The sequence below is a fragment of the Cyprinodon variegatus genome, unplaced genomic scaffold (assembly GCF_000732505.1).
Source record: "Cyprinodon variegatus isolate N-32 unplaced genomic scaffold, C_variegatus-1.0 Scaffold414, whole genome shotgun sequence".
NCBI classification, from domain to species: domain Eukaryota; kingdom Metazoa; phylum Chordata; class Actinopteri; order Cyprinodontiformes; family Cyprinodontidae; genus Cyprinodon; species Cyprinodon variegatus.
Window position 1 is genome coordinate 519,068 of NW_015150867.1, and position 19,909 is coordinate 538,976.

General features: G+C 37.0%; 1 protein-coding gene across 1 annotated transcript in view; it reads left to right on the forward strand.

The window, feature by feature from the left end:
- slco5a1 (solute carrier organic anion transporter family member 5A1) overlaps positions 1–19,909 on the forward strand; it is a 49,196-nt gene that overhangs the window by 9,082 nt on the left and 20,205 nt on the right. The window lies entirely within an intron of this gene.

Sequence of the window (19,909 nt, forward strand, 5' to 3'; positions counted from 1 at the left end):
TGCCTTTTGTTGATTTTAGATTGAGAAACGTAAATTATCCCAGAACTTTATAATTTCCATCTTCTTCTATGATCTAGGGATAATGTCTGTACCTGCTTTGTACCGGCTTCTTTATTTCTTTGCATTCACCTTGTTTTTATTTTAATACATACAAAGAGACAAAAGGAGCTGCTTCCCCATTATTGACAGTGTCCAAAGGACATTTTTCCAAACGTTTTGTTTCTGAAATATTTGTCTCCTAAAATATAAAACATGATAATGACAGGCTTTGTTTAAAGTGACTATCAAACCGGGCACAAAGGAATGCTTTCATGTTTGCAGGCTGAAGAGATTTCACGTCCTTTAATCTGTTTGTGCTCATTAGCCTCCAGAGCACACACCCAACCTCCCTGGCCTGTTGTGTCCAGTCAAGAAACGAATATCTGTCTTTAATTACTGCCTGCTTATCTCTTGCTATGGGATCAGTATGTTCTGTGATGAGTATCAGGACTACTGCTGCTATGGTGCTTTGGCAACAGATCTGACGTGTGTCAGGTCTTGCTGTCCAACACGCTGAAGAGAATCAACTTTGACATCTTTCCATTTGGCTTTAGATTCTCCTTCTGTCTACTTGCGCCTCTTATCAGCTCGCTTTAGTCTATTTCCTATGCTGATGCACCCTTTAGGCTGTTTTTTTTCTGTAAGAGATGGAGGGGATTTTTTTTCATTTCAGTATTAAGCCCACAGAATAGTTGTCCGGCTGTTGTTCTCCTTGACCTTGATGCCACAGATGACCTGCCTGCCAGGAAGAACTGCTGTTGAGAGATATTTATGAATTGTATGTAAATATCGGTTAAAATAAACATGTTCAGGATGTAGTTAAAACTTGTCTTTTTGCAGAAATCATACAAATCCACACATATAAGCACTAGGCTTCTTGCTTCCACTACAAAGCTCTCTGCACTGAGCTTCCTTAACATGCGTAACCTCTGATTCACAGAGATGGATGGCTGTAAACACTGTTTGACCTAACCCTGAGGGACCATTGTTTTGGCCTTGCATGCATGTATTCGCATGCGTTGAAGCTGTAGGAAATACTGCAACATAAGGTCAAAATGTAAATGAAGCCCAGGCAGAGCAGAGATGGGCATGAGGTTTGGCTCTCTGCTCTTCAATGTGGCTTTAAGCTTTTCTAGGTTATGTAACCTGCATTATTTATCATCACATTTGTTCCTTTGATATCACCAAAGTGTTTTAAGTGTCCACAATTCAGATAGGAGTTGAGTGAGGCATACATTTGCTGTACTTAGGTTCCTCATGTGGTCTGTTTAGAAGTTGTCATAAGCCAGTTGAAGTAGGTGTGAAAGAGGAGGGGGACCAAACAACTGGGTTAGGGGGTGGGGTGCACCTGCTCTTTGGTGTTTAAACTGTGGGAGTTATTCTTGGTTTGTAGATGCGCTCAATGTTTCCTTGTGTAATTCTGGTTTCCTGCAATATTGTTTGAACATCTGTGTCTGCATTCATGTTTGCCAGGTACAAAAGCTGCAGAGCGAGAGAGATTCATAGCCTCAGATGTAAAGTTTCTGCACATATCTGGATGTAACATTGGGTTGTAGGTTATCTAAATTCTTTGGGAAGGATGTGTTGATTTGTTATTGTTCTGATTGGTTGACAATTAAAAGAAATTCAAAGATTTACTTTAAGCTCGACCTTCAGATGTTACTTAAGAACAGTCAGAAAATATAAATGGCACTTCACAGAAAGCAAATTAATTCAAACATAAAATGCTATGCCTTGATGCCTAATGCTATTTTTCTCAGAACACAGAGGTCAGCCTTAAGTAGGTACTGCTACATTTTGTCACGGTTTAGTGTGGGGTTGGTACAGCAGCAATTAGAAAGGATGATATAAAAAATGCTGCATCTCTTCTCTGTCTTTAGTATTAAAGTCAATGTTATAACTGTAATAAAGGGATGTCAGAGTAACATAAGGACATAACATTTTTTTTCCAGATTACCCAGAGTACATGGAATCACGTTTGTTTTTTGTCTCCGTCTTAAATTCACAATTCAACATATTTTAGAACTGCTATAAATACATAATTACAAAAAAAAAAATCGAGAAGAAGACACGCTTTTTTTTCAAAGAATCTCTTCAAAATAAAACTTTTGAGACTGATACTTTAAGTAGCTGATGTATTTATGCCAGAAGATATTGTACTTTCAGTGACAATATTTTAATATATATTCTGGATCTCTAAACAACACAGCAGGCTCATAAGATATAAAATAACATTGAAGTATCAGTGTGAGCAAAATAAAAAAAAAAAGTCTAACTTAAACAAATGTTGGGTGTGTTTCTGGTACTTTTTTGTTTATATAAGGTTATTCTTCATTCTCCGTAATTATGATGGGTATAAGACTTTATAATATCACTCAAATGAAAAAAAAGAAGTATGGTGCAGTTAAACTACTCTTTAAAAGTACATTTACTTTTCAAACTTAAATACGTAACAAGTTAAAATCAAATCCTAGTATTTGGACTCCCTGGTGTTATTATGAGCCATTCTTGCTTTAGTTTTATGTTGAGAACAAGTTGGTCAGCCCAGAATTTTCCTGCCTTCCTGCACTTTTTATTTGCTTGAGCGTTTTTGTGACAAAAAAAATATGTTTTAGGTGTGAGCATCAATTGCAAATAAAGTATCAAACAGGCCATATGTATTGTCGAAACGCAGACTATCCAAGCATAGCATTTGAAATATAACGTCCTACTAGATACTGTGTCCAAACATCTCTTTGTTTACTGGCCTTGACTAATGTTGGTGGTCAGTGAGCTGTGGACATCCATGCATGGTGGGTGTGTGGGTAATTGGGTAAATGACTTTTTTTTTTTGTAAAAGGATGTAAGGTTCTCAGAATTGATAAAGGGTTGTATAAGTACAGGACATTTTTGTGTAATAAATGATATGCTATGTGTGATAAGTATGATAAGATAAATGATACAGCTCTGCTTTATGTAGCAGTTCAATCATCTCGGCTTCTCTATTAGTGCACTGCTGTCAAATATTTTGTCAGGTTACTGGTTTCTGTTACACTTGGACTTGGGAAGCTGATGGTTTCTTTTTGTATCTTATTTTAACGATGGGATGAAACATTTAATTAAAAGTGCAAATTGATTACTTTCAATACGAAAGTCTTTAGATATTCAGCTACTAATAATTAAAAATAAAACAGTTGTTTAAAATAAATCAGTTTTTAAAAAAAGAAAATGCTCTTTTGCCAGTTAAGTTTTTGCATGTAGAGCTGAAACAATCAGATTAATTGTGATAAAATGGTTATTGAAGTAATGCTTTTAGTTGACAGAGCTACCTACTTAGAATAGTAATTATACCAAAAATTTGAAAAAAATCAATATTTTTCATTTAAGATATAGAAAAGAACAGTTTCTTCTGTCAATATGATCTATCCAGAACTCCACAAGTCAAAAAGTTTTTGTTTTACCTGGTTTAATTCTGTAAAGAATCTTCTTTATGGAACCTTTGCTATCCGATTATTAAAAGATTAATCAAAAAAATTATTGATAGATTAATTTATTAGTTATTGACTGGATGCCTTGTCATATGACGACCATTTGGGCAGTCAAAGATTCCACTAACCTCTAGAGAGCAGGAGATTGCTACACATCTCCATTTTATAGTAGAGAACAGCAAAAAAAATGTGTCAAAATAAAATATGATCTGTTAAGCTCCTGTCAGGCGAGCGCCGATCATCTGGTGTGACGTCACTGCTTTTGAGGCTACAGCTGAGCCGTTCGGTTTCTATGGATTTTTCTCGAATTCAGATAAATAATCTGATTTCTTTTTGCGGTTCATTAATAATAACTGTCCAGCCTTCATTTAAAGGTATTGTGGAGGACTGTTGTGAATAAAAAAAAAACAAAACCTGCCCTCTCCACTTTAAGAAAAATGCATTGTGTCCACTCCTGAGAGGGAACGCCGAGGAAACTTGTGCGAGAGCATGCACTAGCCCATTTCTCCTTGTGCACGCACGGTTTAAAAGTTGCTGTTTTCGGTTGTGTAGGTGGCGCAGTGGTTAGCGCACACGACTCATGTATGGAGGCCTGATTCCTCGACGCCACCGACCTGGGTTTGAAGGTGACCTATGGTCCTTTGCCGCATGTCTCTCCTCCTCTCATACCCCCTTTCCTGACAGCCTGCTTTTAAAAAAACGAGTCACTAAGCTAAAAAAATAAAAGTTGTTCTTCTCATACAAGCTTTCATTACCTGAAAGTCTGCCCTCAATTGCTGTTGGTCACGTTACTCCTTCTCCCATGCGCGGTGCCTGCGCCATCTTTGTTATTAGTTGCTCTGTTGGGTAGTTACAGCCTATGGGGAAAGCGGGCCGCTGTGACAGCAAATCCCATCATGCTTTGCGAGGTGGAGTGTGTGGTGAGGAGAAAACAACACTTTGAGACAGATTTAATGTGCAAATGATCTAATCTGTATAGTGGACTATTTTGACACAAACAGATGTATGTATGACTGTATGACCTTATATGTTTAAAGAAAATAGATATTTTTCAGTGGTCATGTGTAGCACATATTTTAGCTTAATAAATGTTCATCTATCCTTTTGTCCACTGTTAGAATTCCTTATCATTGCTAAAGAAAAAGACAAATTAGAAATGTCAAACTCTCTCTGAGAACAAGACTTGATGACTATTCAAAACCTTTTGATTTAGATTCAACCAATTAGGGGAACTGCTCGATTTTCGGTTTATTTTTCATACTAACAAAAGTCAGCAAACATGGTGAAGGATAGTCTTGGAATAGCACATTTCTGGCTAGAGCTAAAAAGACACACACCCACCAAGAACAAGATTGCCCTGCCTTCTGTGCTGTTAAGGAGGGTTTGAGAAGCTGCAGGTGCAAGCTTGTGGCAACTAAAACCCAAGCTGTTCTAATGGATTCCGACTTGCAGCCACCAAGGATACCCCAGGCCCACATGCCTCTTTCATGGCAACTCATCAGCTGAAAGCTTATCTGCCAGCCTCTCTTATTCTGGAACATTAAATATGCACAGAAAGCCCAAAAGAAAGGAGATTGGCTCCCAGGGTTTCAGTGCAGCACTCCTTTAGTGGTGATCTTTTTGCCAAAATGGAACAAAAGGGAAACATGAAAATGTCCTTCAGGATGATAAGGTATGGCCAGAAAGTTTTTCTCCATAACATAAAGGCCAGCTCTCTCACTAAAAGGTCTCTAAAACCTATTGTATCTTTAATCCCTAAAATCTGATGATTAATCCTAACCTTAGAATAGCTCTTTGACTTGTCAGCTACACAAGAAGGTGAGTGGAAAAATACAGCTCAACATGTGTTGCCCAGCCTGGGCCTTAAATCTGTCTCGAAGCTTTACTCGCTCACATTTATTATCATTTTCCTTACTGCAAAAAGAGGGCTGAAACGGATATTTCAACCATAAGCATTTAGTTTAACACAAAAAGTCTGTTTGTTCTGGAGAAAGTGGGATTAGCTAGAAATCCTCTAAAGATCATGGATTAGACAAATTAAATAAAGAGATTTACTAAATGTGGCAGTAAGTGAAACGCTTCTAGGAGCCACTAGGACGTGTACTGTAGCAAGTCGAAACAGAGGAGGCATAAAGGGGAAAAAAAGCATTTCTACAATTATTTGGCATAAAAGTAACTCCATTGTTGAAGTATATGTTAAATGCAAAACCTTATTTTGATTTCAAGTTTCATTAGATAATAGAACATTCTTAAAATATGAACATAATTTTAATCTTTTTATATATTTGTTTGACTATGGGGCTTCATTAAACCAATGCTGCCCTCAAGGATTTATCTGTATGAATCATAAAAAATGGGGTACAAGGGCTATCTGAGGAGGAGGTGGTCATAGTTCAATTTATGCACACCCCTGGGTTACTTATTATCAGCTTTGACAATCATTGGTCAACAGAAATTTACAATAATGTACTTATAGTTCGTGATCTACCAAAGCTACCATGTGCATACTTGAAACAGCTAATCTACCAACCAGGTGTAGCCGTATTTGCTTCCATAAATAGCAAATTAGCTGTGACAGTTCATTTAGCATGTTTGCCTTTATGAATATGCAGAAAATATGGTGATGATCAGAGCATGTAAAATACTGGGAGGAGTACATTTAAATGTAATTACCACCAGTACCACCAACCTATTGAAGTTATTACAGATGATTTATTGCACTTGTCAACATATTTGGCCTATCAGTAATGAAAATAATATTGACATATAATCTACGAGCATTTCTGTTTTGGAGAAATTCTTGCAATATTGCAATATTTTGAGGTTGGGGACAATGGGTTGTTGCATCACTTTTCACTTCTCTGTGCACAATTGTAATCCCAATTGGATCAGTTAGGAGAGAAGCTTGTAACAAATTGGATTTTTTTAACAGAAAAACTGCAGCAGTTATCATTAATAAAGTTCTCTTTTTATATAGATAAGTGCAACATTTTCCATAATAATCAACAATTAAAATGAATTATATAAAAAATAATCAACAATTAAAATGAATTATATAAAAAAAAGGCTTAACTCTTTTTGTCGATACCACATCACTGCTGTCCACCAGGCATTGGTGCTGAAAGCTCAAAATATGAAGAGGCTACTTTCACCTGTCTTTTTTTATTATTCTTCATTTCTTTTAGGAACGATTAGTTATTGTTATTAGTTTTGAAAGTAGTTAAACTGGAAATGCAAACAACTTGCTAAACTTGTGTTTTTTTTTTTAAATAAACCGACTTAAATAAACTTATTTTTTAAAATAAACCGAAGATTCTAATATTTTATTAAATATACAAAAACAGAGAAATATTACATTTGAAAATTGTTTTGTTCATCACAGATGTCTGGAAAGATGATGTGCTGGCTGTTTCTGAATTATGTTGCCTTTAGAAATTGTTAGGGTTATTTCTATTGATGATGGATGAGTCTGTTAACACCTAAAAAAAACAAATGGAAAATAATGGCCTTGCAACAGATGCCAAAGGCTATCCAGCCATGTTTGTGTCTTGTCTAATGATATTTCTTTAATTTTACATGAACAGAAAAGATAATTCTCTTCTTCTCAAGCAACAGCTGATTGTGATGACCACTTGGCTACTGTTAAATTTATTCTTATTCTCAAATATCTTATTATGCATTGCGAAAAAGGCAAATAAACATACGTATAAATCTGTCTGTCTCAGATTTGACAATCTGATCTAAGTTTTGTGCAGTTGGACATTTGTATCTGTTAATTTACACAGGAAGTGTGGTGATTTCCATTCATGTTATAAAATAAAAGGGAATCAAAAAAAGATTGGTTTACGAAAGAAGAAATTAGTCTGCACATTTGTTACCTTCAGTATTCCACTAAAACTAAATTAACCCTCTCAGGCTCAAATTAAGTTGTAGTTGCAGGAAAAATCTGATATTTGGAGAAAATTATCATATGGGGTAGACTTTTTTTGAGAGAGACCTTCACATGCATTGAATTCTTGGATGTTGCAGATTTGCAACAGTGGCCCAGAGTGGTAAATTAACACTGAAGACTGAATCTGATATGAACGTTAACTTTATTTGAATGTCACAAACAAAAAATTAAACAAAACAAAATGCGAAAAAAAAAATTTCTCTCACAAAAAACTTTTTCTCAAACTTTTTCTCCACCGACATCTCAAAACCTTTTATGAAGGCCGTTTCTGTTAAACTGTTGCTCAAAATATAGGCAAACTAGTAAATAAAGCATGTAGCATCCATTGGTACCTGTTTGGGCACACGTTGCAAATCCACAACATTGAAATTGAGATGCCTCTGGTGAAAAACCCAGAGGAGATCAAATCTACTAATTGGCATATGTCATATCTATACACAATCATGATTCGTCTTATGTAGTATTGATTTCAAAATAATGGAAATTGGTGATACTTACATGAAATTAGTGCTTAGAAAATCTATTTCAGTGACACCAAGGACTCAGCCATGTTAAAAGTGAGCTGGAGAGAAACTGTTGCAAATGCACAACTAAGTCCTTCTGTTGTACTTCTGAGTAACAAAAGTTTTTTAAATATGGATGTGGAGTAATTAGCTAAGTAGCATTTAGCTGTTGCAAATCTGCAACATCTACCTGGAGAGGGTTAAAGGCATTTCTGTAAGGGGTCAATCAGATAACCAAATTTAATTTCCAGAATATTTATTAAAATTACCTTAATAGTGGTTGTTACCCATCAGACAATTGGGGTCTGTATGCACCACTGCATTGCCTGGGGTTTCCTCCATCTCCTTGTTTACTGTTGATTTGGAGTCTTTGCCTTTGATGGCTCTCGCTACTTTTGGCTCCCTGAATAAATTCCTGCTGATCACATTTCTGACAGCAACATACCTGCCTTGTTCTGCTGTCAGTGCAACTTAATGAGCCTTACAACAGCAAAATAATCAGAGAAAACATTGATTTAGATTTTAATATGACCTTTCTAGTGCACACTAAAGATGAATAGTGGACGGAACAGATCTCTCTGGAGAAAACGCTCTTACTACATCATCCTCTTAGTGAAGCAGCTGATTCGCTAGTTTAAATGCTTGATATTTGCATTGCACAGCATATCGTTTTTCTTGGATCTGGAACCAGTGAAGAAGGAAAAGTACATTGCTTGTGGTATTGATGCTGCTTCACTGGCTCACTGTTACCTCAGGCTGTCTTCTGTAACTAGGGAGAAGCTAAAAATACAGAGACCCCTTCGTTCACTTCTTTTTTCCTAAATATTTGATTTGAACAAAGTGTGTGTATGGAGGGGACCCCTGCATAAAGTGTACCTCTGTCTAAAAGGAAAAAATAAACCATTGTATGGTTTGGATGTGTTATATGCTGTGATAAATACAAAATGTTAAACCAAAAGCACAATAACAGAAAGTCACTTAGCTTGTTGTTTTATTTTAGGAGAGGTTGGGACATAGAGGACAGTCCTCAGTTGCTGATCATGTTCTTAATGCCCCTTATGAATAGCCATACCATTTTAATGCAATTCTACTGCATTTACTGATTGTAAATGGGTACAATGGCAGTCTTGTGTGGCACAATATTTGATTGATGAGTCAAGAGTGCTCTATTGTTCATGCATTTCTTACATGCCCCTATAAAGCAATAGTCAGGGTTCTTTATCACCTGGACCAACAGGATGAGGAGTCCTTGCTGTACATTTTGCAATAAATGCTTCCTCCCATCCTGTCTTAGTCCACTCTCGTGAGATGTGACCTACAATTTTATTTAAAGTAGTATTGTATACTGTCTCCTTACCCTGCTTTTGAATGGTCCCAACGGTTTGGTATGTCTAAAGGTTGCCCCAGTTGAACTCTGTACATCACTGTGGGTCTAAGAAAACTGTCTTATGATATCAAATCAGAGACACACACATAAATTAAGCTAAATTACGGCTACCTTAAAAGCCTGAGGTATATATCCCTGGAACAGGGATAGATTAATCACTTAAAAAATGGAGAAGATCAAAGAAGGGAATACTTTCATAAATAACCTGGTTGGAACTGGATCTAACTTACAAGTTGATGGCTTAGATGATGAAAATAGTTTTGCTAACTCTGAAACTTCAACAGGATCAAAGCAGTCTAAACTCGGTTCAGATTCTATGACTACCTTAGATGCTGCTTCACCTTTCAGAGATAAACCAATCATATTTAGAGCAGTGCTAATGATCTTATTTTTAAATGAATCAATCTTATTTTTAAGAAGAACCCTATAAAATCATTACTGCTAAGAGTAGGTGGGATGGACGGCTCAACAGAGCTATGGCTCAGAGTAAGTTTGGCAACTGTATTAAAAATATATCTAGGGTTATTCTTATTCTCCTTTATTAATTAGGAAAGATACGCTGCTCTTGCTTTACAGAGGGCCACCTAAACAGCAGTAAACTTTTATTCCAGACTAGGTAGGATTCCAGTTGGCATGTACCGCGCCATTTTCTCTCCAGTTTAGTAACATTTTGCTTCAGAGTGTGCAGCTCTGCATTAAACAGGGAGCCAGCTTTCTGTTTTTCAAGTTTTTCTTTTAAAAAGGGGGCTACCTAAGGCAGTATGCAGATAACTAGCAACCCCATTCACAAAATCATTAACCTGTGAACTAAACTTTTGTCCTCTGCAGCACTGTTCAGCAACACAGAGGAGAGAGAAATTGAAACAGATTCTTTGAAATTGATAAATGCATTGATAATGATCTGCTAAAGTGAAACCTTTTGGGGAAGGGAAACTGTTAAAATAATTCTTAAGGTTTTCAAAAAGTGGTCAGGGAGGACAGGGTTGTGAGGAAATACTGTTATTCAGTGCCATATGTCAGTACAAGGTCTAAGTATGAAGATGAGAATGTGTAGGACTACTCACATTTTGAACAAAGCCAATGGCGTCTAAGAATGTATTAAATTGGCAATTAAGCTATCACCTTCAGTGTCACCATGGATTTTAAAATCCCCTACTATGAGGACCCTGTCAGTATTCAACACCAAATCAAACAGGAACTCGGAAAACCCATCTAAACATTCTGAGTAAGGACCTGGTGAATGATACATAGTTACAAAAAGATGAGGGTTGTTGCTTTGCAATTTTGACAGAGGCAAACTAAGGATTAAATGCTCAAAAGACTTGTAATTATTAACTGGCTTTGGAGTAATCAGTAAGTCAGACTGAAAGGAGTGAAAAGATTGCCAATTATTAATGAAAACCAGAGGTTGAATGACATGTGGCGCAATACTTTAATAGCTTGGCACACATTTGTAATGGAAACGCAGCCACTGTATTCACTTCTACCTAAGGAATCAATTAGAAAGCTGCAGTTGATCCAGCATTCTGCTGCCGCTCGTCATCACTAAAAATAAGAAAGTGGAGCACATCATCCCAGTTCTGAAATCGTTACACTAGCTCTAATTTGAGTATACTCTGTTAGTCTGTAAATCATTGAATCATTTGGCTCTAAAATACGTTGGAGACTCCTGGTTCCAGCTTACTCTGCATACCCAGAATCAAACTTGGAGAAGCAACTCTCAGTTCTTATGCTCCTAATCTGGAATGAACCCCCAGAAAACTGTAAAAGCACTGAAATCTTAAATAGCTTTATTGCAGGATTCAAAACATAATTGTTTAGAGTTACCTTTGACTATAGTAACTTTTTCAGTTCAGATTATATTTTTTTATCAGTCATGTTGTCTTTTTTGAGTAATCTTAATTATTCACATTTCCTTTTCTTTAATTATTCCTATTACCAAAACATATACTTTTTTTCTCATATACAGCTCTTTGAATCGTCTTTCTTCTGAAATTTCTATACAAATATGCATGCTTGCCTAGTTTAATTATTAGTGTCTAAAGATACATATAACTCGATTATTTTTTCATAGGGAGAAATTCTATAAAGAACTAGAACTTGTTGATGATTCAGTTGAAAACATGTTTGACGGTGGATTTTGTCAATTACGTGATTACAGTGGATTAAGAAAACTACCCTTTTGACAACTATATGGAATTTATCTATGAATTCTTTCTAGGCTGAATGTACTTAATGTAGAGTATTATGTTGGTGTCTTGATCTCAACCTACCTTTAATTGTCTAAGCCTTGTGTTAGATTTTATTGCTAGATTTTATTCAAACAGAAGTTAGTAGCAGAATTAACTTGGTGGTGGAAGTAAACCGGGAATGCTTGTCAAACTTTGTAGTACTCACATCTAAAGAAGACTACCAAAAAAAGAAATTTCAATTAATTTCTTTTTATATACAAAGCCACATACTAAAAGGTAATCTGTAGCAGTTTGGAGCTTTTTTTGTCACTGTGCTTTTGCCTTTTGTGTGATTCTGTGTGTGTTTTTGTGCCCTCTGAGTCAAAGAACAAGGTTAGAACTTGTAAGAAGACACTGCTATGTCAGCAATTTATCATGACAATGCTGTCACTCTCCCGTTTTATCACCTTTCATTTTTCTCCCCTCTCATGTGCATGGAAGGGTGAGGGAAGGTCCCATGGCTACAGTTATGCCCAGAAAACTAGGATACAATGAGGACTTCTGCTCTCTTTCTAGCACCATTAGCCGCATGGGTCATTTATCATATAGCTGTCACCTCAGGGCTATGCTCTGAAAAGAGCTTTAGGCTTTGGGCTAATTCTCCAGTGGAGCAAGTCCTAAAGTTTATGCTGCCATGTCTCATATGGTTGATCTTATTGCATTGTATAAAACTGAGAAAAGCATACAGGAATTGTCTCTGTCATAGAGATGGTGTAAAATGTATTGATATCCTGAAGCGGAATGAATTGGCAGTATATAACGCTGCATACTGTACATCATAGTGTTATTGCTCTTGTGTAATTTTCTGGAAATAATGTGATGGCATCTTTTCTCAGTAATTACCTCCTTTTATAATACCCTAAAGATAAGTTTGAGGTCACTGCATTGCTGCCTGCTTGTTTAAAGGCTGACTTGGCTTTGTGGGCTAATAGGCAGGTGGAGCAGTACACCATTCATTAAAACAAAGTCTGCAACTAAAGAGAGGAGAGTTATTACAGAGCCAGCATCGAGCCTCTGCAAAGCGTGTTGAAGGCTGGCGAAAGGAAAGATGTATAGACGCTAAAATAAACTAATGCTTTCATCAGTGTCTATAAAAGCGTTGTACCTTTGATTTATTGACATTTAACTACAAATCTCATTGTGAATATCACATAATTGGTGGAAGCATAATGTTCAGTCCTAACTTAATAAAAATCAGGCAAGCTTTTGTACTACGCTCCCTTCAGATTGGTATCAGTAAATAATATACCTTCTAATAACCGGTGTCCAGAAGTCACAATACCAGGAAAATAAATCCATTAATCTTAGCCCAGTCAGGGCATTATCTGAGGAGGCAGGAAATAGGCTTATTACAACATTTTACATTAATTTAGGCATTAATGAACAGTTTCAGGGATCATGGTGTTCTAACTCAGCAGTGATGTGTCTGTCCCCCCTGCCAGCTCCCAGATCAGCTTCTCTGAATGGTAGATATGGCGTCTTGAGCAGCAAAAGTTACATTTTTCCAACTCCAGCCGCTGCTTGTGAAGTGCGTCCCATGGCTCAGATGCTCAGAAGCTCATAAAGCGCTACTTTAGCTGTTACAACGCGTCAGGATGCTCCTGCTGCTCGAAACGCGCCGTGATGCGCATCAACCATAGACTTTGCATGTAAACTAGCTGCCTCTATTGTGTGCAGTCTGGAACGTAGCATTTCAGTCATTTACTGTAAAAATCTGTCCATCACTGAAATGAAATGATTGGTAAAATTAAGTATGGCAAGGCAAGGGAAGTTTATTTGTATAACACAACAGTACATGGGCAATTAAAGGTGGTTTAGGCGGTATAGAATAATAGAAAATAATAATAGAAAAATAAAAGCAGAATAAAATCAAGAACATAAAAAAAAGAAATAAAACAATTGCAACACAAAAAAGCAGAATAAAAGCAATTTAAAAAACATGATAAAAGCAGGTAGAGAAGAGCATAAAACAATTGGAACAAAACCTGAAACTATGAATTCCTCAATCAACAATTTAACTGTGAAAGGCAGCTCTAAAAATGCATCGTTATCTTTGACTTAAAAGAACTCAGGCTTTCAGCAAATTTACAGTTTTCTGGAAGCTTGTTCCAGATAAGTGGAGCATAGGAACTAAATGCTGTTCCTCCATGTTTGGTTCTAGTTCTTGGTGTACAGAGTAGGCTGGAACTAGAAGACCTGAGTGGTCTGGGAGGTTGATGAACTGACAACACATCTGTTATGGATTGAGGTTCTGATCCATTAAGTGATTTATAGACTAACAGAATGATTTTAAGGTCTACTTTTTGGGCTACAGGGAGCCTGTTGAAGGACTTCAGAACCAGGTGGATGTACTCTACCTTAGTTCTAGTGAGAACACGGGCAGCAGTGTTTTAAGGGGGACTGTGAAAACTATTACAATAAAGTTCTCTGGTCTTTTAAAAAACAAAATATTTTGACCTAGATTTTAAACGGTGTAAAAAAGAAACTCTCCACAGTATTATACTTTTCTTGTGCAGCAACAGAGCAGCAAGTCAGAGTTAGTTGTTAGTTGGAGGAATAAATGCATGATAACCTTGTGGGGGAAAAAACAAAACAAAACAACAGTTGGACTCTAAACATGAAGCCGGGGCTGCAATAAATTATTTGGAGCAAAAGCTTTTCATGCATTACAAAGGTTCAGTCCAAACCCTGAACTAAATCCCTGTATTTATAGCAAGACTTGGAAAATGCTGTTTAGATGCTTTCCATCCATCCTGACTGAGCTGTTCATCAGGTTTCTTTCACTTTTAAAATGTTTGTGTCTTCTTGGGTTAGTGTATCACATCTAATCTTGAAAAAACTTGTCTGACGTCACATCTTTAGTCTGGTATTTATTTCTTGCACTGGATCTGCTTTTGTGTTGATGGTTAATGAGAATAGAAAGTCAGCAATTTGTTGTTGTACCGAGAATGAAATAATTTTGCTGTAAGTCAGCCTAAAATGTTAAATTTAAAGCCTATTTTGACAACCTGGCATCTGCCTAAAAAAGCCAGAATAGCAGTAAAAAAATAAAAGTATAGTAGATTTTTTACTTGAAAGACAATTCTACCAATTATTTCAGTTTGTTCATTCTTTTTCGTTTTTATTTACCTTTGCTTTTGCTGTCATTCATTGAGAGGAGCTCAGAGTGAGTCAGCGCTGCTTGTGGCACCAGAGCTCTTTCAGAGTGCGGAGGAGGCGAAGCAGAGACAACAAAGCAGAGCTGGTCCCTGAAGGTTAGATGTAAGAGCACTGCTGCTGAGCAAGCTTTATCACTCGGTAACACAGCAGGATCAGTCACCACAGACTGCAGGTCTACCTCATTTCTTCCAGCTAACCATTTATAATGTTCTCTGCATCTTTTTTAAAATCTTGATTTAACTGTTCGGGTTTCTTGGCATATTGATATTATGTGTTACAGCCTGACACTGCTACATTAATCCATGACACTGAAAAGTGGACTCAGCGATTCCCTGAAACACCCTCTATTAATCACATTGGCGACGTTTTTGTTGTGCAGCTTCCTCTTCTATATGTGGTAGGCATTTGTTACATTATTAGAGATGAATAAATGTGCAGTCTCAGTGATATCTTATTTTGATCTTTGAAATATTCTATTCTGTTTCTTTTCAATACTAAATAACTTCACTGTTTAAATCTTTCAATGCATCTATAAGGAACAGCACATTGTTGGGAAGTAATTGTTCTCCACATAATGGCTGTAAAGATGATTTAGATGCCGTTCTTGTAAAATAGGTCCATTACCTGCAAATGTGCAAAAAGCCATAAAAAGTCTTGGTTTTGTCCTCCAAGAAGGTCTTTTGTGTAATTCAAGCCAGCCTGTGGGCGCCATGCGTTTTATTTTTTTATTTTCTGTGGAATGCACCCCTGTTGCCCTGTGAAATATGATTGTTTTGTGTATCAAAGCTCACACTACTGCTGTGCCAGCGTATTCGTCAGTTGGTCAGCTCTGCAGCCCTGCTACCCCTTCAAGCCCAAACACGGCTCACCAAACCTAAACCCTATGATCCCCAACTATTCTCCCTCTCTGCCAAGCGGGCAGGACAGTGCAAGGTTTATAACCCCCTTTTGTCCTTCAGTGGGGCAGAACGTTGTTAACATGATGGATGCAGCGGCAAGACAGAGTTATGTAATCACATCGGAGGGCATAAAATCTGTCCATCTCTAGAGGGATGTAGTTTGGAGGGCAATCAAAGGACCATACGTTGTGCTTAACCTCTGCCTGGCAACCGACTCGGCTGATGCACCTGGTGTATGTTATACAGGCCAAAATGTGTAGAACTGATGTTGGTTTATGGCTTTTTAGCAAAGGAAGTTATTAAGGGCTGCCCTATGCTGTAAAAAAACGTTCACCTTACTTTGTCGCTTTGATTTTATTTTGTGTGAAATCAGGTCAGGTTTAATGGACCAGGCCATTCTGGCTGCAGCAATATTGCTATCTGCAAAATTCACATGACCTTGTAGAAAATCAACCATATATACGGCAACTATTTAATGCTATAATATCTATCTGTTTCAACTGGGGCCTAATCCAGTTGGGATCAGGCGAGAGGCAGAGTAAAACCCTGGAGAAGTTGCCATACTTTCACAAAAAACATCTAACCTTTTGATTATTGTGAATTACTGATTTCATACACGTATATACAGTATGCCAGGTGCTATTAACGAGATGGGGTGAGGAGGTAGGAAGGGGCTTGGAGTAGAGCTGCTGCTCCTCCACTGAGAGCAATCAGCTGAGGTGGCCCATCTGTAGATACCTCCCTCTGGAGATGTTCCAGACATGTTTCCTCAGGAGGTAGACCAGAGCAAGCTGAACTGACCATATATCCTGCATCGCCTAGGAACACCTATGAAATAAAGGAGGAAAACATTTAAAAACAATGCAAATGAGAAACACTGAATCAGATTGAAGCTTGTTAGATATGTCAAACAGCTGATTCCTTCTTGTCTTGATGCAGCTTGCAACTAGGAGTTGTCTGTTTTACTTTATCAAGACATACCAAAGGTTTTGAAAAAAATTAGGCCTCCTTCACTTATGAAATCTTATATTTCCTACAGTTGAAAGTAATTTTAGATGCAAAAAGGGGGAAACTAAAATCACTTCTTCTCCCAGGTATCCATCTGCTGCATATTGCCCTTGAGAATTAATTAAGAAGGCTACAAATTATTTTTCCTTTGTGTAAAAGAACAATTATTTACCAGATTGGAAATATTTTTTCATCTGTTAGGCAGCTAACTCCAGGCTAGCTATTTATGAAATATTTTATTTACATTATTCCTGGTAATAAATGCCCAAAACCACCAATGAATTTAGAGGGGGTGCTTTAATAATTGCATAAATTTAAAAAAAATGGACAAACTACTTTGATATCTGTTGAAAAAGCTGTATATATTTTAAAGAAAGAGCAATTTAATTACATTTTAGGCCAAAAAAAGTCCCTGTTATATAATTTCAATGAGTTAAATGCTCATCCTCTTATTCATCATCATATTTAAATGTACAGCTAAAGTCTAGTCAGCTATAATATATATCCACCTTTTATCAAGATTAAATTCACTACTAACCACTAAAGCTCGATTCACTTGCTTAAGTTTAGTGGAGCTTATTTCTAATTTCAAAGATGGAGATAATAAGAGCCGACCTATAGTTGTCCTTGCCTGCTGTAATTTATCGTTTATTGTCTCTGGGAGGTAATATCCTGTTACTATGTGAGGGCTTTCACTGCTGCAGTGAATTGAGTCTCAAGGCAGCAGGATATGAGAAATGGCACCATGAAAGGAGTTGAAGAAGATAATATCAGATAAGTGGAGGAAAGAAGGGAAAGAGGGATTGGGAACCTGCTGTTTCAGGGATTTGAAGAAAAGAATTTAGTCAATGAAATATTTAAATTGCACCATTTGAACATATTTCATTCTTTCATTACTTTGTGTATTTATGCATTATGTCTTTGTTGCCTATTGTTTTCCTCTATGGTGCATACTTGTGTGTGTTTCTCTGTTTTTGGCTGATAAGTTTTTTTTTGTTCTACACTTTTTACCCTCCTGTATTCATGGAAGTAGTGATCTAATTAGATTTGATAGTTCTTTGTGCTTTGTTGGAGCCCTTTCTGCTAGAGAGCATAATGAATTCTCCTCTTCAATGGTCACATCTACGGGAGAAAAGAGGCCAGGGAGCTTGTAAAGTTAAAGATGTGATGGTAGAAGTGTTCAGATGGCGGAGGAGAGTTTCTATTTCAAGCTTAAGAAAACTAAGTTGTTGGAGAAAAAAAAAGTGCAGGCATGTGTGTAGGCTTGTGCTTCTTATATAATGTGTCTGAGAGGATGTGTTCCTTTTTGTCTCAGGGGAGATTAGACATTTAAGTGCTGTTTTGGACACAAATGCGGGGACCCAGACACATGCACTAACATGCTGCCATCTGGGAAAGTAACCCTTATCAAAAAGAAACTGAGAAACAGCGTTTCGTTGGGGTATGTGTGTGTAACTGTGGGAGGCAAGTGGCAGTAGCCTGTGGTTTGCAGTTATTTTCTAAGTGGAAAATATAACTCCTTTGTTTGTGTGTGGGTGAGACTGAAGCATTTAGAAGCATATGTGCACAAAAACAACAATTTTCTGAAAGTGATAATCTATTCGTTTTTGTCATGCACGTCCCAAACTTTCTGCTTCCTTGTGATGTAATTATAGGTTTGCCTTTTGATTCCAGCTTTGACGTGCCCCCTACCTCCCCTCTCGCTGGAGATTTTTCCACCTGCCCAGCTAAGGTGATCTAAAGTTAATTAGTTTTCCCTTCTCTCCCCCTGTGGCACATGGCAAGGTATTTGGCTCACTTAGCACAGGTTCTGAGACCTCCAAGGAGTTAATGCTTCACTTGATAATTGCGCTGCGGTTTCTGCAGGTATGCTCTTCTGGTTAAGATCAAATCTCCGGAGCCTCTGGGTCAGTGGTCCCACATGCTTTAAAAACTGTGGGAAATGATCTCTGAAGGTAGCGGAACGATCCCTGTGCTCCCAGATCAGGTGAATGATGATTCAGAGCTGATAAAACAACTCTCCAGACGTTTGAATGAAACTGTCATGTGGAACAGTAGGTCACTGAAGTAGCAGTCTTAATTATACCAGTTGACTGTGATCCAAAAAACCTTTGTCTGTCTAAATCTGTTGGAAAAGTCTATTACAGATGCAACAACCAGAGATTCAATGACTATTTTTAGTGTGTGAAATTTTGTTGTTTATTTATGGATAGACTGATATGAAATTTCTATTTTAAGAAGTTGAGAAAAGCTTACATTTGCAATAGAAGTAAAGAAAATACAAATCCATAGCATTCTGGTTGATGAGAAATCCATCTTTTTATCATTAATCATCTCTGCTGCAGATTATAGGATGGAGGGACAATTAAAACACAAATGGAAATATAGGATAAAGTAGGGAAATAAATCAGATTAATCAAAATTAATCGATCATTGAAACAATAGTAAACTAATATATTAATCGATTAATCGTTAACTGGAGTATAGAGACTAAAATGTGCCTTAAGCTGACAGAGTGACCCATTTAGGACAGTAATTATATCAAAATTGCAAAAAAAAAAAATTTCTAAACATTTTGCATTTAAGATAAAAATCTTTTTGATCTGCAAATCTGCTCTATCCAACTATCCTCAAGTAGAAAAGTTTTAGTTTCACCTGGTTTAATTTTGCAAAAAAGTCTACTATAAGGAACCTTTTGTTATCCGATTATTAATCGAAAAAATAATTGACAGATTAATCGATTCTCAAAATAATTGTTAGTTGCAGCCCTAAAATAAAGCAACTCAGTTTATATCCCAAGCAGATTTTTACATTGTCTTTACTCTTTTCCAAATGTTTACCTGACAACTGTGTCTGTCTCAATATACTAGAGGAAAAGGTTAACACTCTGACATATTAAACCACTCATTCATTAATTGTAATCATAAAAGAACCCTTGGCAGCTTTTTTGCAGTTGATTATTGGTTACAGATATTATGACCAGAGATGCCATAACTCTGTATACATGAGGCTCTGTGTGTGTGTGATGGAGATTTACACAGTTTTCATGTAAAATGGAATTAGACGATTGTTTTAAAACATACAATGTGATTATGAGGAGCTGGTCAGTGGACAGTGGGTAGCACTGCTGCCTTTCACCAAGAAGGTTCCGGGTTCGATTCTTCGATTCTTTCTGCATGGAGTTTGCATGCTCTCCCTGAGCATACGTGGGTTCTCTCCGGGTACTCCGGCTTCCTCCCAAAGTCCAAAAACATGACAGTTAGG